Raw genomic sequence first — 22997 nt, 5'->3', positions numbered from 1 at the left:
CCAGGCTGTGTTGAATTTGAAATAATTGTTTGTGCATCGCAGCAGAAATTGAAGGGCAAGGTTATGCACCCTAATTGAATAATAGAATCATCATAATAGAATCGTAGACCTGTAGAGTTGTAATGTACCCTCAAGGGCTGTCTGGTCCAACCCTCTACAATGTAGGAATTACAGCTAAAAAATCCCTGGCGGATGGCCACATAACCTCTGCTTAAAAGTTTCCAATGAAGGGGAGTCCACCACCTGCTGAGGGAGTCTGTTCCACTGTTAAACTGTTCTGGCCAGAAAGTTTTTCCTAATGTTTAGTTGGACTCTCCATCCTTGTAATATAAAGCATGGAGCAGCATAAAACACTAATACTAATAATATTTGAGATAGGGCTACTTAACATCCAGGAGCTAATAACACCCAGAACAGGACTGTGGAAGAGCTGTTCTGATTTCCAGTGTCTACTTTCTTAGCAAGTCTGTCTCATTCTCTCTCTCTCTCTCTCTCTCTCTCTCACACACACACACACACACACACAGAGAGCGCACTCATTTACATCAGACATGACCTTTTGATTTCTCGGGTAGAGTGTAAATTGCATGTCGCCAGCATAAAATATTAAATCCAATTTATATTTAATTATTGATGTTATTATGAATTCCATAGTAATGGAAGTGGGGGGAGAGTGAAAGAAACAAACCCTTCTTTCCCCTCCCCCTCCGCACAATGCCACCATTAAATAGCTTTGTTGCATTAGCAGTTTCTTGAGGTTAGATAACTTCTGAAAGGGCATGATTGATGGTTATGGGGAAGTTTGTAAATAGTCTTCCAGATATATTTTATATAATGATTGTGCCAATAAAAGAGATCAGGAGGCTTCTTACGGGACTGCTAATTATTTTGCTCAAGAGAAAGGGTCGAGATGGGTGGAAGAGAGCCCCCTCCCCCACGCAAATAATACGTGTTAACTCTTTTGACCCTCTACTTTGGCGGCTTTTGGCTTTGATGTCCTGATAGTCAAAGATGCGCTTTATGGAAACCATTGTGGGTTTTATTAAATGAAGTGTGTTGGGAAAGGGGGCGGGGAAGAGTGGGGAACCACACTAGTTGAGGGTTTTAACCAAACACTCAGCATTGCTCTGACAATGCTTTGACCAAAGGATTAATTGATCGATCCTGTCGCTACTTGATTAGACATCAATTTGCTCACCCCAATTAATTAATTCATTCATTTCTTATTGTGCTCTTCCACCCAGTTGGAAGTCCAGGGCAGTGCGCAACATAAATTGAATGATCAGCACAGAGTAAATTATCAAATTAAACCCATAACACCATTCAAATTCAAGAAATATCCTCATGATACTCCAGTCCCGCCAATATAATTACAGTGGTACCTCTGAATGCGAACGGGATCCGTTCCGGAGCCCCGTTCGCATCCTGAAGCGAACACAACCCGTGTCTGCACGTCTGCGCATGCGCGGGTTGCAATTCGCCGCTTCCGCGCATGTAGATGACGTCATTTTGAGCTCACGGCGACCCGGAAGTAACAGAGCACGTTACTTCCAGGTTTCGCCGCTTGCGCAACCCGAAAATGTTTAACCTGAAGCTACTTCAACCCAAGGCATGACTGTATTGGGTCTCTGGACAATTAAATTTCCCAAAGCATGGCTGAGAAAATAAGGATTTAGCTGGTTTCTGAAGGGCAGCAATAAGAGCAGCAATTTGATGTCCTCAAGGAGGGAGTTCCAAAGTCTGGGGGCCACCACTGTGAAGGTCCTGTCTTGTGTAACTACTCCCAGTCGTAGTTGGTTGCCATGGGGACTGACAGGGCAAAAGACTGGAAGACCAATAACAGAGCCAAAGAGAGGCAGAGCCAACTAATTCTAGTATTGCCACCATCCACCTCGCCACTGAGTTTTACAAGGGGCAACATTGAGACCAAGAAAGAGGAAAGTGACAGGCAGTGCCACTCCTTTGGCTGGTGGCACATAGGAAGGAAGGTAGGTGGGGGCTCGCGAGGTTACATAATTGATTATTTCCACCCACTCCTGTTTGCATTGTATTTCATTTGTGTTGAAATTAATGTATCAGAATAACGTAACAACCACGTAACTTACATAACTGCAGTGGAATGGAAACAGAGCTGCAGGCCATGGAATGGAGAAACGATGCCTTCATGCATCCCTAATAGGAAGGAATTCATAACTGAAATAAATAAATAACTTTACTTGTACCCTCAAACAGAGCGTGTGTGAGTGTGCGCACAAATACCCAAGCCTGGCATTTAAGGGCTTTGTTGTTGTTTAGTCGTTTAGTCGTGTCCGACTCTTCGTGACCCCATGAACCAGAGCACGCCAGGCACTTCTGTCTTCCACTGCCTCCCGCAGTTTGGTCAAACTCATGCTGGTAGCTTCGAGAACACTATCCAACCATCTCGTCCTCTGTCGTCCCCTTCTCCTTGTGCCCTTCATCTTTCCCAGCATCAGGGTCTTTTCCAGGGAGTCTTCTCTTCTCATGAGGTGGCCAAAGTATTGGAGCCTCAGCTTCACGATCTGTCCTTCCCGTGAGCACTCAGGGCTGATTTCCTTAAGAATGGATACGTTTGATCTTCTTGCAGTCCATGGGACTTTCAAGAGTCTCCTCCAGACCATAATTCAAAAGCATCAATTCATTGATCAGCCTTCTTTATGGTCCAGCTTTCACTTCCATACATCACTACAAAACCATCGCTTTTACTATACGGACCTTTGTTGGCAAGGTGATGTCTCTACTTTTTAAGATGCTGTCTAGGTTTGTCATTGCTTTTCTCCCAAGAAGCAGGCGTCTTTTAATTTCATGGCTGCTGTCACCATTTGCAGTGATCATGCAGCCCAAGAGGGCTTACTCTTCTCTTATTGCCCTGTTCCAATGGGGGCACAAGAGGTGAAGGGAAAAGGAGACTTTAATGTGCAGCCTGTGTGCGCTGGCTGCAGACCAACCCTGTGCTTTCTGGCTCCTGGAGGTGGTGAATGTGCAGGAAAGGACAGTGCTGGCTTATTTCACGGGAAGCCATGATTATAAGAAGCCCTTGCTTGGGATCTATTGCACCAGCTGCAACTCATTAAACCTTGATTTCTTCCAATCCCGTCATTGCCGGACGCCAAAGCATGCGGGGCGGCAGGATAAAATCAACAACCAAGCTAGGCTCAGGTGCCAAGCGGAAAGGGATTAGAGCCTGTTTGGGGTTTTAAAGAAATGTTTCTTGTTTTGTTTTTTTGATGAGGGGTTTCTGAAATGTAAGTTTCAGCCAGCCAAATGTTGAGGGCTGGCGTTTCAACTTGGAGATGGGCAACAGTTTTTCAAGGGAGCTGAAAATGATATACGAGAGAGAGAAGATCGTGTACCCTCAAACAGAGTGTGTGCATATGTGCGCACAAGCACCCAAGCCTGGCATTTAAGGGCTTACTCTTCTCTTATTGCCCTGTTCCAATGGGGGTACATGCATGGCCCCCCAAAAGAAGACAAATGGGGGCATAGGTTGGCATGAAAAATGTAGAGATGCTATTTTAGAGCTGCTACTCTAATTTAAAAAGAAATACACAAGATTTCACCATAGTAGGGAGAACATTCTGCTGTCCAAGTGATGCAAATGTTTGGTGGGCAGCTTCTGTCTTTTCATTCTAAGGGTTCTTTAATGTCAAGCCCATTGCAGACTGGACAGACCTTTATCACCTTTCAGAAAGGTGACTAGCAGTGGCTGTCCAGGGTTTCAGACAGATGACTTTCTCAGCCCTACCTGCAGATGTCCGGGATTCAATCTGGGACTTCCTGCACAAAAAGCAGGTGTTCCACCACTGAGCTCTAGTCCTGCCCAATCTCCATTACCGATAAGATGCTATTTTTTACAGGATAGGAAGCTGCCTTATGCAATGTCAGACCAACAGGCCATCAGTAGTGTAGACACTGACTGGCAGCAGCTCTCCAGGGACTCAGAGAGTCTCTCCAAACCCGACCTGGAGATGCTGAGATGGCCTTCTGCATGCAAAGCTTTTCATCTTCCAGTAAACCTTCCCAGTTTGCAGAACACATGCAACCATTTATCCATCCAGCACTTCATGCCTGCAGTCCAGTGAACGCAGTGTTAGAGCCGGACCTGTTTTTCCCTGCTACCAGTCTGTCACTTTTCAGAAGCAAATTACCGAGAGCCAGTCACGCATGCCCCAGCCCCTGCACTGCCCCTCTTGAGGATTTTGTTAAAAGGCTATTCTATCCCAAGAGCCCAGCTCAATTGGCCTTTATGAATGAACTGCTGGAAAAAATGATCAATAAATGTGTCAGTCAGGTCGGGGAAACAACAGTAGTTTATTCTCCAGCCTTTGCTTACACAAAGCACAGCGTTAACCCTATTAGGTTTAGAGATTTCTTCAGGCCAAACAGCGCATTGTTGTCTAAAAGTTTTCCTTATTTGTTTTTAAAAACAGAAAAGCCACAGAGGGATGTAATCAAGAGGCTTTGCAGGGGGTCATGACAGGGTGTGTTCCTAGATTCCCTACCATCTCAATATCTGAGCGGGTATTTGGGCCCTCAGTTGCTGTGGTTGCAGCCACCATCTTTATTTCCCTGAAATGCCAGAAGTTCTGGTTCCAGTGCATTGTGGGTAAAAACAAAACATGGCAGCTACCATTTATTTTCTAGCAATTCCCCTCGGGTTGGTTGGTTGGGTTTTCGCCCACAATGCAAAAAATTCCAGTTTGGGCACATTGCTATGCTTTTGTGGTAGCGGTCACTTCCCACACACGTGTAGATGATGATGATGATGATGATGATATTTATTATTTATACCCCGCCCATCTGGCCAGGTTTCCCCAGCCACTCTGGGCAGCCTCCAACAAAACATGATGCCCCAGAATGCTTGACTTCTCGGGTCTTGTTGGTGACCATGAGCTGCTCATAACCCCAATAGGAGAATTGGAGGTGGGGGTTTAAATGCCCAGTGCATACATCAGCAGAGGGCACAGCCAGCTACCCATGGATGCCACCGCTTACTAGGGTGGACGTGTCTCCTAGTTTAGAGGGGGCATTTCTCTATTTAAAGGAATCCTCTACTTGAACAGCTGTCCCGTCCAAGTACCGTTTAAAGATAAAGAACCCTAAAAAGGGAGAGCAGGAGGGGGCTTGAAGTAGTTGCCCATTAACAGCAGCATATGAACAACAGTCTGTGAGGGCACACAGTCTTCCCCACTACGGTCAGATGGATTGTATTTTGAGTTGGAATATAGCCTTTATATTAACATATTGCATCAAGGGAAGCCATAGTACCACTCTATTCTGCTTTGGCTAGAACACACCTGTAATACAGCATCCAGTTCTGGGTGCCACAGTTTAAGAAGGCTACTGACAAGCTGGAACATGTGCAGAGCAGGGCGATGAAGATGATCTTATAAGGAACAGTTGGGAGAATTGGGTATGTGTAACTTGGAAAAGAGGAGACTGAGAGGAGATATGATAGCCTTCTTCATATATCTAAATGGGAGTCACATGGAAGATGGAGCAAGCTGCTCTGGAAGCTAGGACCCAAACCAATGGCTTACAAGTTACAAGAAAGAAGATTTCGACTAAACACCAGGAGAAATTTGGTGACGATAACAGCCTTTTGACAGTGGAACAGACTCTCACATGAGGTGGTATTCTCTCTTTCCTTGGAGGTTTTTAAGCAGAGGTTGGATGGCCATCTGCCATGGATGCTTTACTTGAGATTCCTGCATTGCAGAGAGTTGGGCTAGATGATCCTTGGGATCCCTTCCTACTCTACAATTCTATGATTCTATATAAATTAGCATTAGCAAATGTTATGCAGAATGTCCTCCCTCTCTCTTGGGACTTCATAAGCAGCCACTCTGCAGCTGTTGCCAGGCCTGTCTGCCTTACAGGGTTGTTGTAAGGCCTACTGAGATAAGGCAGATGGCGCACTCAGGAAAACACTTATACACACTGCATGTGCTATTTAATATATCCAGAGAACTGTGCCATTTACAAGACATAAAGGAAAACTGTAAATTTAAAAGTGCTGCCGTAAGCCAAACCACGACTTTCTCTCTCCCCTTCAGCAATTAGACCTTTCTCCAGCTTTCCAGATGGCCCCGCTCTGCTCCGACGAAGGAATTCGGTTGCGATTCTCACAGGGGAGAGGAGGCATGAAACAATCCCAGCTCAGATTTACTCTGGCATCCGCACAGAAGCCGCTCCAGTGTCATTGCGCCACTTCTGGCGTTACTCTATCCAGTGCAGGGCCGGCCGACCCTCGCCTGGCTCACAAGGCCTACGTCAAGTGGCGAAACACAGTTCCATTCCACTTGGCCAAGAGCTTGATTATGTTATTAATTAAAGCAAGATGCCAGGCCTGGAAGATTTATTTTCTTTTCCAGATCTTTAGCCATAAACGCCACTTGGGGAGCTCAAAAGCTCATGTCAGATTCCATCAGACTCTGAAGGGGCTTTTTGTTCCTGGCTGAGTGCTCCCCACCCCCCAATTTCGGACGGCCCCTCCTTACCCTTGCCCAGGAAGGAAGCGAGTGTTGTGAGACGCCTGCTCAACTTCCTCCTATTTCTGCAAACGGCACCAAACATTTCTAAGAAATATGCATCAACATTTCTGCCTCTGAAGCACAGGGGTGAAGGTGGGGATGGGTTGGCTTCTATTTCTCTCTCTCTCTCCCACTCAGATTTCGGCCAAACTTTTGTTTCTCTTGTTTGCAGACCCAATGAGTTAAAGAGATGGGGATTTAGAAAGCAGCACTGTTCACATTGGGTAGAGTTACCAGCAAACCCTCTATTAATACTCTTCTGCTATGTTGAAGCAGGGGTGGGCAACCACAGGCCGGGAGACTGAATATGGCCCTCCAGGCATGTCTGTTTGGCCCTTGGAACTCCCCTCAGGCTGCCTTCCCCCTCACTGGCTCTGCCGACCGCTGACATGGGCCCTTGTAAGGTTCCCAGGAGGACACGTGGCTGTAAGGCTGAAAAAGGTTCCCGACTTCTGTTTTAAAAATTTCTGTCTTGTTGGAAGACAAGGAAATGATTTGCCCAGATTGCAATCAACTATGATGGGGGTTTGGGAAATCAATGCACTATCACTGGGAACTTGCCTAGCAAGACGATGAGAAGTGGTTGAAATTATCAAAATAATTAAGCAATATAGTCAGGGTAAGGGAAGGAAGGCAACTTAATAATAGTTTCACTGAAAAATTGAGAGTCATTATGTACTGATGCTACAAGATGGAAGTCAATATTACTGAACCAACCACACTGTTGGGAACATTGTTATTATAACTCTGTATGCTATATTTGCACCTGATTGTCATCACACCATTTCTCCAGTTCTCTAAGTGTGGTTTTGACCTAGACACTATACTTCTGTTGATGTAGCCTAGAATAGCATTAACTTTTATTGCTGCTGCATCACTCTGTTGACTCATTTGTGTTCTACTAAGATCCCTAGATCATTTTCACATGTACTGCTAGTAAGCCAGGCATCCCCCACTGACAGGGCCTGCCTCATACGCATTCTGGCACCATATCACCTCTCACCTGGGACCTGCTCCCCCTCCATTAAAAATGTGCATAATGTCCCAATAGACAATAGAAGTAGGGATCATTGTTAACTTTATCCTGTGATCTGCTGATTGATTTAAGATCAGTGCTGGTTGGTTATTCATCATTTTATGTGCTTTATTTCATATAATGAATTGACATTTTAAAATGAATTATGGACTCTGCTTTGAGACCAAGTGCTATAGGGGCAGGTTATAAATATTTTAATACATGAAATAAATAAGTGATCAACTCTTAGCTTTGGTGTGCATTTGATTTATTGGTGGACTGTAGTCCTGGAGTTTTGGTTATCTCTGATATACCCCAAAAGTAATCTTATTGACTGTTACTTTTCAAAGGCTGTCTCCTCCCATTAGGGCCTCCTCTAGATATCTAGAGGCCCAGTATGAAGCAAGAAACATCTCCTGCCCCTCTCAAGTCCATGTGCATTGCATGCAAGGCCAGCTGTCATGCTGATGCTAGAACCCAAAGAGAAGGCTGGAGGAAAGCTGCTGGACCACAGACAACTCCAAATGAGCAACTTGCTCCAACAAATGTTGTCTCCAAGCTCCCTCGTCCAGGTCCACTCTCTTGAGAGAACTTCAAAGCCTTCCATGGCCAAGCCTTTGGCCTGAAGATGGAAGCCAGTGTGGTGTAGTGGTTAAGAGCGGTAGACTCGTAATCTGGTGAACCGGGTTCGCGTCTCCGCTCCTCCACATGCAGCTGCTGGGTGACCTTGGGCTAGTCACACTTCTTTGAAGTCTCTCAGCCCCACTCACCTCACAGAGTGTTTGTTGTGGGGGAGGAAGGGAAAGGAGAATGTTAGCCGCTTTGAGACTCCTTCGGGTAGTGATAAAGCGGGATATCAAATCCAAATCCAAACTCTTCTTCTCCACTCCATAGCCCCCGTCCTGGTATGCCCCCAGCACTACTGGACAGGTGCAGGAAGCATTTGGTTCTTCAGGCTCAGGCAAAGGTATCTGTGAGAGTCCAGGGGGAAGCCGTATCTGTTATAGTGATGCAAATATGCTTTGAATGTATGGTGTGGATCTGAAGTTTCTGATAGGGGTCTCTCCTAGCCATACCTGGAGATGCCAGGATTTGCGCCCAAGACCTTCAGCATGCAAAGCAGATGCTCTACCACTGAGCTTCCTTGAAATGTGTATTATGCTCACATGTCCTTGTTCCTCAGACATTCTAGCACTGAGCTACACCCCTTCCAAAATATGTATTTAAATATGTGTTTATTTATGTACCTAATATGTATTTAAATATTATTTAGATGTGTTTTCTCTCAAGATAACAATCTAAATCTGTATTTTCATATGCTTAAGCTTCTGAGGATGATGACCCAACATTCCAAGAAGTGCATTCCTGGTAAGCAGCTAAAATGGGAAGCACGCATTAGTCCAAGAGTTGCAGATCAGGTCGTTTCATGCAGAAACTCACAAAGATCCAACTCTTCAAAGACCCCTAACCTTCTAAAGTCACAGGATTGCCATTTCTTTTTATTTTCAGAGATATAATCCAGGGGTTGGCAAAGTAGTGAAGTAGAATAGGTGCTGGAAAGTTCAGGAGAAAGGCGTGGTTGGTTTTTTTCATTGCAAAATTCCCCTCCAGCCACATGCGATTTCCCATTTAACGACTGGGAAACACTGCGGGGGGTTGGGGGGGCACTTGTGCAATAGTGGCTCATTCAGAATGGTGAGTGGATGGAGATAGAGAGTGGTAGTTACCTGTACTCTCTTTCTCCCTCTCTTGCAAAACATCTAGATCAAACAAAACCATAAGGCCCTGCTAATGGACTCCAAAACCTGTGTTTTGGTGTCAAAGCCTGAGATTTAGAAACTCTGCATTTATATTTAGGAAAGCAGCAATACAAGAGAGGTCCAGGGCTGTGCCGCTGCACCAGCCACTACTGGGAATAGCCTACTGGGAATAACGGCAGAGTGCAGGAGATGCTGGAGCTACAAACAGGCATAAGCATAGGATTGGCCTTCCAGAATCACATGATTTCAGCCAGGGTCAAGAGGATGCTCGTCTACGCAAAGGTGGAGCTAGGTGCTCTGGCACCCGGAGCGGTGCACATGCTGTGCACCTGGGGGCAGAGCCATGGGGGCGGAGCGAGCATCCCAGGGGGGGGCACCGCCCATGGTGAGTGTCCCAGGGGGCAAGATCTCCATGGGGGCAGAGCATGCCATCCATTGCGGGCTGCTTCCTGGATGGGGAGCAGAGGGAGCGGTGCTGCTTTGCCAGCAGCCTTCCTCCCTTCAGTCTTCCTTTTGACAGATCGGGAGAGGCTTCCCACCCCACCAGGAAGCAGCCTGGGAGCAGGGGGCAACGGTGCGCTGCCTGCCTGCGAGTCCCAAGCCTCCCTGAGCTGTCAAAACAAAGGGGGAAAGGGGGAAGGCCGCCGGTAAGGCAGCACAGCTCCGCCCCTTTCCCAGACGGCTCAGGGTAGGCTTGGGAGTCACAGGCAGGCAGAATGTCACCCCCTCAGTGATGACACATGGGGCGGACCACCCCCACTGCCCCCTTCCTCCACCCTTGGGTCTATGGTGTTCAAGTCACATCTCGAACTGCCTGCAGTCCCCCTCCTCCAAACAACAGCTCAGGAAGCAGTGACTCAGCCTTCCTGGGAAGCATATACAGTGGTACCTCAGGGTAAGAACTTAATTCGTTCTGGAGGTCCGTTCTTAACCTGAAACTATTCTTAACTTGAGGTACCACTTTAGCTTATGGGGCTTCCCGCTGCCACCGTACGATTTCTGTTCTCATCCTGAAGCAAAGTTCTTAACCCAAGGTACTATTTCTGGGTTGCGGAGTCTGTAACCTGAAGCGTCTGTAACCCGAGGTACTACTGTATTGTTACACACCACCCCAATCTCCAAGCAGTAAGATATTCTAGGGATTCCAGCATTTGTCCAGAGTTCAGTTTCCTGGGAACAAAGGTCAGCAGAGGCTGTGGTTTCTTTAAGATATATGGCTTTGTTTACACATATATAGGAGGGGCTCACAGCATGAACACCCCAAAAGATATTGCCTCTCCCTTAGTCACAACTTTGGATCCAGCACAAAGCAAGCATGTCTCTGTGTCTCCAGCTTCCAGCCTGATTCCCACTCAGCTCACACATACCAGTCTCTAGGGCTTTTGTTCTCCTGTCTAGCAGTTATGTGAGGGGTGGGAATGCCCACCCATTTGTTGTATGGCAAAGAGTATCTTATTTGCCAATCGTGGCACTTAACTCGGCAACCAAAGTTGTTACCTAGACAAAGAAACTGGTTTGGCAAGCTGGGTGGGATACAGTCTACCCCCAAAGATATAGAATTTCAAGAACTGGAAGGAACTTGGGGCATCATCCAGACTGAGCCCACCAAACTCATAACAATATATAGATAAGCTGTCACCAACCTAGGACCCCCCAGATGTTTTGGACTGCAACTCCAGCTTGGACTACATGCTAGCTAGATACATTGGGACTAGGAAATGTAGTCTGAAACATCTGGAGGGCAGCAGGTATCAGTAGCAACTGGTGCCCATTGGGCCTGGTGAGGCAGAAGGCAGGGAGCCCAAGGGTAGGTGCAGCTGGACATAATGAGACATTCTAGTTTTTGTCTGTTGATTCTAGTTTTATCCCCATTCTTCTTCTGAGAGTTCTACAAAGCCAACGCTGAGGCTAAGGAGCAGGAGGCAAGCACACAGGTCCAGTCACCAGACTACTTATGAGTAAGAAGACAGGCAGGTAGGCTTGGAGAAATTAATAATGAGGTTGGTGAAGAAGTGCCCCATTTTCCCTGATGGAACACCTCCCACTGCCAGGCCGGTGAAGGCTGATGCAGAAGGATCTCTGCGTGCAAGGATCTCCACAGGCAGAGTCAGTTTCTCTGCCAAACAAACACTTGGTATCGCCAACAGATGCCAATAAATTTGCATGGATGTTTGTATGATTTGAGAAAGGCTACTTTCCCTTTCAGCCGCTTCCCTGCTCTGCCTATCAGGTGATCTATCAGAGTATTACTTCACCAGAACAAGAATCATAACCATGTATGTCTGTTAAAGGAAATGGAGAGTCTAGGGTAGAGGGTCAAATGTGATTAAGGAATCAATGTTAGCAAATGAGCAGCACATCCAGCAAGACTTGTTTTATTTTAATGAACTCAGTCGAAAGCATCCAGGGCAGGGGGCTTCATTTAATTGAATGAAAGACTGTTGCTTGAATGGGACAGACTACCTCATCTTCTTCCCACTGTAGCACCGGCACATGTCATCCCTTGCAAAGAGGAATACAAGAACTGAAATCTGGAGGCTCTGTGTTGCATAAGGGATGGCATTTAAAAACAGCCACTCCAAATTGCAGCTTCCAAAGACATACAGTTGTACCAACTCACACCATTGCAGGCACGCTTATTTTCATCTCACCAAAGGAACGTAAGTGCCATGCACTCATTGGTTTCGGTGGGTAGACTTGAAGGCCATCTGAGTGCAGCAGAGGGTCCTTATCTACCACAGATTGGCTACAATGGGGAAAGCTGCTGTCCAGCTCTCAAAGTCCCATTCAGAGTCCTTGGTCTACCACCTGTGACAGATTTGCCAGTCCCTAAACAAGATGCAAAAGCAGAGGTACCTAACACCTTTCCCAAAAGCAAAAAAGGAACAGTGTTTTACCAGGGACAAGTGCAAGGAAATAGGAGGTAGTTGCTGTGAAACAGGGGGAACTGGAGCGTATTTACAGAGGTCCAATTGCTCTTCACATGTAACCTGCAGCACACTGACCCCCAGAAGATCAAGAAATTCAAAAGCTGCTTCGTGGAAGTGGAATTTTACTTTCAGTCATCATGAATTTTAGGTACCCAGACTGGGCCACAAGAAGGGGCCCCTCCTCTCTCAGCAAAAATGATCAATCACAGTCAATTCCCATTTTTAAAGAAGCTGCATGGAAGCTAGTGGCTGGCCCCCAGCTGTCTTTTTAATATTTATTGACAACTAGAGTGTGTTTTTGACATAGATATTGGTAGAAAACACAAATGCAAAGAGAGCAATCGTTAGGTGCTGCTTTGTCTTTGTTTTTTTCAGTTCAGTTTTGTGGCAACTAAAATGCATGTTGTTGCTGTTTTAATGCTACATTCCACTCGCTCTCAATCGTTTTTGTCAAAGCTGCCTTGTGCCCAAGCAGGAAAGTAAATGATGTGGTCATATTTTCAAGAAAAGGGGCAGGGCAAGGTAGGGGGCAGGAGAGAGAAGTTCACAAACTAGCTCTTATATGCCATTAGAACAGGCCAGGGGGAGGTGGCCCTTTGGACAGCATGTGGGTTCCAATCTCTAGTGATCCATTAGAGTAAATTTTCATTTGGCACAAACAAATGATTGCTCTCAGTTTCTGGAATGTGCTGCACCAAGAGTAGTAGCTATACATTAACAGGTGGCACATAAAGGCTGACTTCACAAAACAGTATGTCTCATGTTGCTGTTGGCAGCTGTCTGTCTTTAGAGACAATGGAGTGCGCCTCTTGGGGGGGGGGAGTCAAAGCACTGCAATAGCAGCACTGACGTGACCTCCCCAGGTCGCAAGCCTTGGCAGTGAGTATGGAGGTCCTGGGATGCCCAGATGACAAGACCTGGCCTTCCTGATGTGGACCAAAGGAAGGCAGAGCAATACATTTGGCACCAGCTTGGCTGCAGGAGTTGATAGAATAAGGTGTACAAGGCTCCATCCAACTGTCTTAGGGACTCCACTCCAAATTTGTGCAGGGTTTACTCCTTAGCCTTTTCTTCTCCCAAGATATCCCACAAGGCAGCAGAGGTTTAGGATCAGAGTCTTTCTTTTCCTAGATGGACTGCCTTCTCATGCTGACGAGCCCCAACTGCCCGCCACTTCCCTCTACAGCTTGTGCATAAACCACCTTCTTGAACACTGGGCCCAGTATTGGTCTCATCTGCTCAATCTGCCAGAGCCTGTCTTCACACAGGGGAAGTTCCTAATTCACCAAGGGTTTCAGACCCATCGGCTACCCTCACCCGGTTTAGCCAGTCATATAGCCATTTCTCAGGTGTGGCCACGGTTGCATGCTGACAGCTTCTAGGAGCCACAAGTGAGAACTGAGTGCAGGGTGGGGACCAAAATTGGCCAAACTACCCCAGAAGAAACATAACGTGTGCCCCACCAGGGGTACTATCTCTCCCCTAACACTCCATACAACCCGTGTGTATAAACACAACATTCAAAGGTTTTTCTCTCCCACTCTTGCCTCCTTTATTCAGACACTCTTAAAATGCAATCCCATGCATGTCTACTCAGAATTAAGATCTTTTTCAGCCTGGGGGCCATATTCTCTACTGGGCAACCTTCTGGGGGCCATATCTTCATAGTGGGTGGGGCCAAATGCAAAAGAGGTCAGATAAACAAATGTGAATTTTACCTTAGGATCGTAAGCTAGTTTCTAACACACACAACATAGTATCCTCCATTCAGTCAAGCAAGCAAGAAGCATTCTCAGAGTTTAAGGGCAACTTCCAGCCAGGCAAAAACACTCACAGAAAGTGTGGTTTGAGGGAGTGGCCTGGGTCCTTGCCCTAAATGAAGAGGAATCAGGGTGATGACCCTGACCCCAGAGCTCGGCAAATGATCCAGTGCAAAGAGCAAGCCTCCTTTGAATGGAGCCTTTGGTCCATTTACTCTGAAACAACTTTCTATATTTGAAGGAGATGCTGGAAATCAAAGGCTCAAAGCTCCTTAGTGTGGCCACTAAGTGTTGTCACATTGCAGTTGGCCAGGTGTGGAGAAAGGGGGTTGGCAAAGGGGCAAGTAGGGTTGGCAAATGGAACGAGCAGGGGTGGCAGACCCATGTGCTTGTGTGTGTCTCTGTATGTAGCGTAAGTGCAATTTTATAAATGATTACAATTATTTAAATAGAAGGAGAATACATTACACCATAGTAAAGATGACTCACCTGGTGGCCTGTGTGTGACTGCTCAATCTGCTGTCCAGGTGCTGTAAACTGTCGATGGGCAACTACTTCAAGCTCTTTGTCCCACTCCACACTCCTTTCTTACGGTTCTTTATAAATAGGACTTGGACCATGCAGCCCTTCAAGTAGATGACTACTTCAAAGGGAGGGCTGTCCTCTGTAAAGGAGGGCACATGGTCACCCTAAGCCTCATTCATAGTCCAAATCCTCCAGACTATCTTCACACATACAAGTGTGGCCTCTGCAATATTTAATAGATGCTTAAGGGTGTTTTTTGGTTCAAAGGGTGTGTGTGAAAAATAAGAAGTAGTAGTGAAAAGGCAGCACAGGAGATAAACCCGAGATTTATTGTTTTATTTTACTTTTGTGGTCACAGGGGTTGTTTATGACCTTGGCCTAATAACTCGCAAACCAAAATCCACATTGATCTGAGGGAAGCATTGCATTATTCTCCCCTTGGTGCCTGGAGAGTTTACTCTCCTTTCGCTCATTTCCTGTGACACAATGCCCCCAACATGAGGGTGGGGAGGGCCCAATCTGTGTTACTGTTCTGCAGGCACACAGCAGGCGCACAAAAAACATTTGTGCCTGGAATTCTGAGTGCCAAAGAAACAGTTTCGTGCAACCAAGTGATATGTTGTTGTTATCCCACCCCAGGCACTGTGGACATGAAGAGCAAGAAGGTCTACTGAATGAACAGCCATGTTGGATCATGCCAAAGGTCCACCATCTCCTGCATTCCATTTCCATCAGCTGCCACTCATCTCCTCCATGAATGAAAACAGGAATACAATCTTTACACCATTATTATGGTGCCAAGAGTTACTACCCAAGTCATAATACCAGGGGTGGGAGACCATATTTAGCCCAAGAGCGGCATCTCTTCATGTAAATCCTTCTAGGGGTCACATGGCAGTGATAGGTGGAGCCAAAGGCAAAAGTAGGTGGAGCTAAAGGCAAGGGGGGCAGAGCAACCATTTATTTATTTATTTATTTATTTATTTATTTATTTAGAAATATGTATGCTGCTTAACATTTTAGGACTTGTTGTTCTTATTGTAAAGTTCAATAAGCATTTGAGGAATTTTGTACTGGACGTTGTTTTCACATTATTATTTTTTTTAATGACTTTTAACTGATTTTACCTCTTTGTATTTTATCGTGTTAAGTCTAGAGATGGGAAGGCCTGGGGGGGGGGGACCCAAAAATGGGGGGGGGGAGAACCAGGGTTTTTTCCAAAGCCTTTTTTCTGGGGAAAAAATGAAACAAACAAACAAACAAATAAACCACATTTTGATATAGTTTGAATATTCCACATACTTTTTTTTTCATTTTTTCCGGAAAAAAACCTGGGTTTCCCCCCTATTTTTCTGGGATTTTCCCAGGCCTTCCCAACTCTAGCTAAGTCTCTTTGGGACTTTTCTTTTTGTATAATACTATTGAGAATAATATTTTTTGAAAATTTCTAAGCAGTTTACATTTTTAAGAAAAGAATACAACAATGGCAATCAAGAAAACTTTCTTAAAAACTAGCTAAAAACAGCCGAAAATTATGTCGTCCATAAAGCCAAGACATGTACGAAATGGAGAATTAGGTGTCAGGGTACAAGAACAGGCTTCTTGGGTAAACACACGTTTTTAAGAGATTCTTAAAGGCCACTACTGTCTCCACCTCACAAATTACCTGAGGGAAGGCATTCCAGATTTGACTCTTACTTTTGTGCAGAACGCCACACTCCATCCACGCTAAATCAGAGGGTTCTAAACACATACCCCACACATCACAGTATCCAGGCAAACAAGAGACATTGTCACAGTTCAAGGACACATTTCAATCAGGCAAAAGAACCAGAGGAAGGAATGAAGGGTCCCAAGGGCCAGACAGAGGAGTCCAGTGGCCACATTACCTTCATCATGTCCAGTTTGGTCTGTGTTTCTTCCTCTCTATTATTAAATGCAGGAGCTCAAGTTAAATATTTAGGGTGAAATCCAAAGTACAGTGGTACCTCAGGTTAAGTACTTGATTCGTTCCAGAGGTCTGTTCTTAACCTGAAACTGTTCTTAACCTGAAGCACCACTTTAGCTAATAGGGCCTCCTGCTGCTGCCGCGCCGCCGGAGCCCGATTTCTGTTCTTATCCTGAAGCACTATTTCTGGGTTAGCGAAGTGTGTAACCTGAAGCATATGTAACCCGAGGTACCACTGTAGTGCTAACTCCCCTTTTCCGTCAACACAAGGATTCCTGCTTGCACAGCAGAACACCGGCTGAGCACCCCCTAAATCTGTTCTGGATTTTCTCTCCAGCCTGCAGCTTTTTCCTCTAGGCCACATCACAGCAAACTCTGCTCTCAAACTTAGGCCTTTTCCATTTAACTATCTAAGAGCTGGAGGGGCTCCATCCATTTGTCATCTGGCATGGAGCCCCCTTTCCGTCAATCTCTTAGCGATCCATCTCCCAGGCTGGCCTGGCTATTCCTTGACTCAGTGTTGGATCTAGGAATTAGAAGGGGGCCCAGGCATTCAGCCTAGCCCTTCCCCCCTGCCAAAACTCATAACAATATACTGGAATTGAACCATTTTTGACATAATGATGAACCCAAATCAGAGCAGCACCAAAATATTTCAGGATTTAGCTCTCTGCTTGGATTGCATCATAGAGTCCTAAACTCCGGAAAGAAAAGAGAGAGAAAGATTATGGGTATTTGAGTCCTTGCTGACTGCTACTGACATTCTATATTTCTGTGATATATACTGTAAATCTGCTTCATTTTAAATGCAGAGCTAATGCCTTTCGCCCCTCTTCTGCAGGAAACTCTGCAAGGTTCCGGCTTTTAAAAAGGAAAAGAGTTTTACCCACCAGAAAATGACGAGTGGTACTGCAAAGCAAAATCTCCACTCTCAAGCCACTTAGAGGCATCGCTCAGCAAAGCTCAAGAAGATCTTTAAATATCATAGTAATTTATCAGCAGCGATGGGGAGATGATCAAATATTGGCTAAGAAGGAAGAAAGGGCGGGTTGCAAGAAGCAGATTTGCTAACAATGCAAATAACTGCTCCCGGGAATTCACGCAGGAATCTGCGTAGTTTCTGTGCAGAGGTTCTCGACGCACGTGTGTGAAATGCAGGCAAACATGCAGGCAAAAATGCAGGCAAACATGGAATGAAAATGCATTGGTGGCTCACATTTGGGAAAGGGCTCTAGTTTAGTGGGGGAGCATCTCTTTTGCATGCAAACGGTCCTAGGTTAAATCCTCGGCATCTCCAGGTAAAGCTGGGAGGGAACTCAAGTCTGAAATCCTACAGAGCCACTGCCAGTCAGTATAGGTAACATTGAGCCAGATGGGCCTGCACCTCCTCTTCCTGTGCCTTGTCTTGTGCAAGCCATTCTGCTAGTGCAACTGGTACACAATTGAGATCCTTTAAGTTAGAGCTACAATGAATTCCTCCCATGGTGCTGGATGAGATGGGCTTTTGGACTGATCAACCCAGGACTCTTCTTACAGGGACCACTTACTACACAACAAGCCCCTGCAAGGACCCTGATTTATACAGATAGGTTCAAACTTGGAAATTATGTTTGGGAATTAAATTATAATGCTGGTTGTAATTTAAGAAGAAATACATTTCCCCATAGCGTGCAGGAGACGTGGCTCTAGAGATTAACTCTGTGGCCGCTCAGTCTGCTGCCCAGCTACAGTGGTACCTCCGGTTACAAACTGAATTCGTTCCGGGGGTCCGTTTGTAACCCGAAACCGTTCTTAACATGAGGTGCACTTTCGCTAATGGCGCCTATTGCTGCTGCCATGCCGCCGGCGCGCGACTTCCGCTCGGATCCCGGGGCAAAGTTCGCAACAAGGAGCATCTACTTCTGGGTTAGCAGAGCTCGTAACCCAAAGCATTCATAAGGAGGACGGTACGTAACACAAGGTTCCTCTGTATTGCTAAGAAAAACCCACTGTGTTTCAATCAAAGCTGCGTATTAAGCTATCTATAGATGGTCAATTAAAACATGCAAATAATCATACAATGCTACAAGTCAATAAATGGGTCCAAAGCTGTTCCAGCCACAATGTGTTCTCTAAGTTTCTTGTGTGTGGGATGCCTGCAAACTCTGTGTGAGGCAATGCAGGGATGGAGAACTTGGGGCCTTCCTGATGTTGTTGGACCCCAGCTGCCAACAGCCCCAACACCCAAGACTACCAATGATCAGGGATGATGAAAGCTGTTGCCCAACAAGATGGACATGGGTAACCTAGCCCTGGGAAGCTCTGGGCAGCACGTGGAGGTCCTGAGCCAACCTCTGCATAAGAGATATCATCTCCCCTTTTCCCCTTGCCATCCACATCCAATATGATAGATTATCATCATCTGAACTATCTGATCAGGGGCTTTAATATAATGCAATTAAGATCATCATTTTAAGGGCATTTAGCTGAAATTCAAAGCCAGTCCTGCAGTCATTTGGCTGTGAAGGCATTGATTTTGATCCCCTGCACTTTCTCATTTTCAACAGAGTACCACTGTAACCAGGTTAATTTTTGTTAAGCGCATCAGTCAGGGTCTTTTTGCTCCCTGGCCAAACGATTATGTGTCCGTGGGCTTTGAATGATTATAATTGCAGTCCAACAGGGGAAAAAAAGTCAGGATGTAATTTAAAGAGGTATTGACACCCCCCCACCCAAAAAAGGTAGATATTTATTTCTACTCACAATTTTCACTGCTCTCTTCTCAAAGTTCTTTAGGATTAAGAAAGCCAGTGAAAGCAATCCAATGCCCCTTTTATCTTGTTGAACCTAAATGAAAGAGTAAACAATGAGGAAAGGGTTATGGATACGCAAATCTGCCAATTTCCATTTCTTACTCTCATTTTTTTGAAATTTAAGTTCAGTTCTCCACATTGGTTTGCAATTTTCCTTAAGTCCTCATGAAAATTCACCAGCACCAAAACCATTTTACACACACTTTAAAAGCACTTCTACTCAACATAACGTTTATTAAAACTTTGATTTAAGGAGGCTGTGTGGTGCATTAGGCACAGGGATTTTTACTTCACCTTTGCTCAGTCATGGAGCTCAAGGCTACTTTTGAGATTAGCTGCATTTGGACGTTATGACAAACTATGGTTTATTGTGACAATAAATACCCTTAGGCTCGGTGGGAGTGGGGGCTGTTATACCTAAATCTATATCTATGGTTTGCGTGAATCAAACCACTTTCAAAGCATGGCTTATAAGGCTTACAAAGCTGAATTGGTTCAATGAACCATAGTTATAATTAACCACACTTTGTCAGCTTTGAACAACAGGACAAGCCTCAGTGAAACAAAGATGGAGGTGAAAGATTCCAAGCTCCACCTCACAGCCATGCTGGAAGAGGCTCACACAGATTCAGTCCTGTCATATTAAACTTGTTGGAGTCCTCCAGATCTTGTTCGACTCCAACCCCAATCAGTCACAGTCAACATAGCCAATGATCAAGGATGATAAGAGTTTTGGTCCAGCAATATCTGGATGGCCACAGCTTCCCCATCCCTACCATAGTTTATCATTACATCAAAATGCAGTCACTGTGTGCAAATGAACCATTTCCCAAGCAATTTCTTTCAAAGTTCCCTGGTTCACTCTGATTCTTTTATTACCCTGCTGAACCAAGCTTATAGCTAAGAAGTTTTCGTTGTAATATACAGTTACTGCAGTTCATACAAGGGACACGGGTGGAGCTGTGGTCTAAACCACAGAGCCTAGGGCTTGCCGATGAGAAGGTTGGCGGTTTGAATCCCCACAATGGGGTGAGCTTGGTCCCATTGCTTGGTCCGTTGCTTGGACCATTACTTGGTCCCTGCTCCTGCCAACCTAGCAGTTCGAAAGCACATCAAAGTGCAAGTAGATAAATAGGTACCGCTCCAGTGGGAAGGTAAATGGCGTTTCCGTGTGCTGCTCTGGTTTGCCAAAAGCGGCTTAGTCATGGTGACATGACCTGGAAGCTGTCTGTGGACAAACGCCGGCTACCTTGGCCTATAGAGCAATATGAGCGTGCAACCCTAGAGTTGTCCGCGACTGGACCTAACGGTCAGGGGTACCTTTACCTTTACAGTTCATACATGCCTGCATGAAAGGGTTAACCTGAGACCTGAACTCAAGTTACCAGAGTGGGTGTGCAAGCTATCAGCTGCCTTTGCTCCAACATTTCTCATTCTTTTTTCCTCTTTGTGCTTCTTGGAACAAGCAAAGAAGGAGCCATGTGGCTCCCTGCAAGTGAACTGAATCTCTCAAAAAGGGAGATTTTATAGACTGCATTTTTGCTAACCAAAATACTGCATGATCCTTTTTGTAATCAAGCCAAGTACTTTTCATTGGGAGTTGTTTGGAAACTTTTTCAACTTTTTTTCACTGGCAGCAGATGGAGACTTGTTTGATTTACCTTAGGGAATCTCTGTGAGTAAAGAATTCACTTATTTGGAAAGTTAAATTTCTGTGATTTATTCTAGTCTAGGTATTTTGATGGGGAACATTCGTTTAAAGGTGGATGAGGGTAGATATAAATCTAAACAAGTTTTAATGTGCTTGGAGCAATCCCCATTGTGTAAAATTGTGTAACTCTACTACAAGAGAGTAAGGAATCTCTCTTCCAAACCTCTTTCTCCAACAGTCCCTCCCCCCCCCCCCCCGCCCGCCTTCATTTATTTTCATCTTATTTTAATTGTAAAGCAGGAGTGGGGAACCTATGTCCTCCAGACATTGCTGAACTACAACTCCCATCATCCTTGAACATTGGCTGTGCTGCTTGGGGCTTATGGGAGCTGGAGTCCAATGACATCTGGAGGGCCGCAGAGGTTCTTCATCCCAGTAGTAATCGTAGTTTTAGAACTACAATTACCATCATCCCTATTGGCCATGCTGGTTGGGACTGATGGAACCTGGAGTTCAACAATATCTGGAGGGCCACAGATTCTCCCTCCCTGTCACTCAGGTGCCGGTTTCACCTTGTTGATAAGATTGCCATGTAGACATAAATCTACCTGCCTGGTCAGAATGCCACACTGATGCCCATCCTCAAGAACAACAGGTTAGTAAAGTGTGAGACAGATTTCAATGAAGCTAACATTGGATCCCCCCCCCCAGGTCTTTAAACATTTCTCCTTGCTTGACTTGTATTCATTTTCCATCTCTAGGTTGATTGATCAATAAATTAACATTGCGCTGAACAGGTCACTTGCTAAACAATTGATTGCTAAGAGTGCCGAAGTGAGGTAGGCATACGGCATCATCATCATCATAATAATATAATAATTTATTATTTATACCCCGCCCATCTGGCTGGGCCTCCCCAGCCACCCTGGGCGGCTTCCATAGAAACCAAAAATACAGTAAAATATCACACGTTAAAAACCTCCCTGAACAGGGCTGCCTTAAGATGTCTTCTGAATGTCAGGTAGTTGTTTATCGCTTTGACATCTGCTGGAAGAGTGTTCCACAGGGCAGGCGCCACTACCGAGAAGGCCCTCTGCCTGGTTCCCTGTAGCTTTGCTTCTCGCAATGAGGGAACCACCAGAAGGCCCTCGGCACTGGACCTCAGCGTCCGGGCAGAACGATGGGGGTGGAGACGCTCCTTCAGGTATACTGGACCGAGGCCGTTTAAGGCTTTAAAGGTCAGCACCAACACTTTGAATTGTGCTCGGAAACGTACTGGGAGCCAATGTAGGTCTTTCAAGACCGGTGTTATATGGTCTCGGCGGCCGCCCCCAGTCACCAGTCTAGCTGCCGCATTCTGGATTAGTTGTAGTTTCCGAGTCACCTTCAAAGGTAGCCCCACGTAGAGTGCATTGCAGTAGTCCAAGCGGGAGATAACCAGAGCATGCACCACTCTGGCGAGACAGTCCGCAGGCAGATAGGGTCTCAGCCTACGTACCAGATGGAGCTGGTAAACAGCTGCCCTGGACACAGATTTGACCTGTACCTCCATGGACAGCTGTGAGTCCAAAATGACTCCCAGGCTGCGCACCTGGTCCTTCAGGGGCACAGTTACCCCATTCAGGACCACACCTGCCCGCCTCCTGTCCCCCAGAAACAGTACTTCTGTCTTGTCAGGATTCAACCTCAATCTGTTAGCCGCCATCCATCCTCCAACCGCCTCCAGACACTCACACAGGACCTTCACTGCCTTCACTGGTTCTGATTTAAAAGAGAGGTAGAGCATGTTGTCAAATGTTATCGTGTGGATTATCTATCTCTTTTCTTGCTGTTCTTATGGGGCAACAAGAATAAGGAGGCCGTTGTGGATAGGCCATAATAGTATTCCTCCAGGGTTATTCTCCCCCTACTGTTTTTTTCTAATATATATTACTTGTGGCGCAATTTCTTCCTTTACACAGAAGAGCTTAAAGGCATTTCTCTGGTGGAAACTAAATGTTTAGAACAACATATAGATAAGGAAAAGTAGTCTACTGGTTAAGTACCATATTTTTTGCACCATAAC

The 22997-nt window shown here is 45.7% G+C and overlaps 1 long non-coding RNA gene across 1 annotated transcript in view; it reads right to left on the bottom strand.

The window, feature by feature from the left end:
- LOC307222496 overlaps positions 1–17506 on the bottom strand; it is a 56974-nt gene extending 39468 nt beyond the window's left edge. The window contains exon 1 of the long non-coding RNA XR_013841775.1: positions 17380–17506. This is a non-coding gene — a long non-coding RNA (uncharacterized lncRNA). The remainder of the gene's footprint in view (positions 1–17379) is intronic.
- Positions 17507–22997: the final 5491 nt, after the last annotated feature.

This window comes from Podarcis cretensis, assembly GCF_951804945.1.
Source record: "Podarcis cretensis genome assembly, chromosome: 8".
Taxonomy (NCBI): Eukaryota; Metazoa; Chordata; class Lepidosauria; order Squamata; family Lacertidae; genus Podarcis; species Podarcis cretensis.
This window is presented reverse-complemented; position numbering and strand designations above follow the sequence as displayed.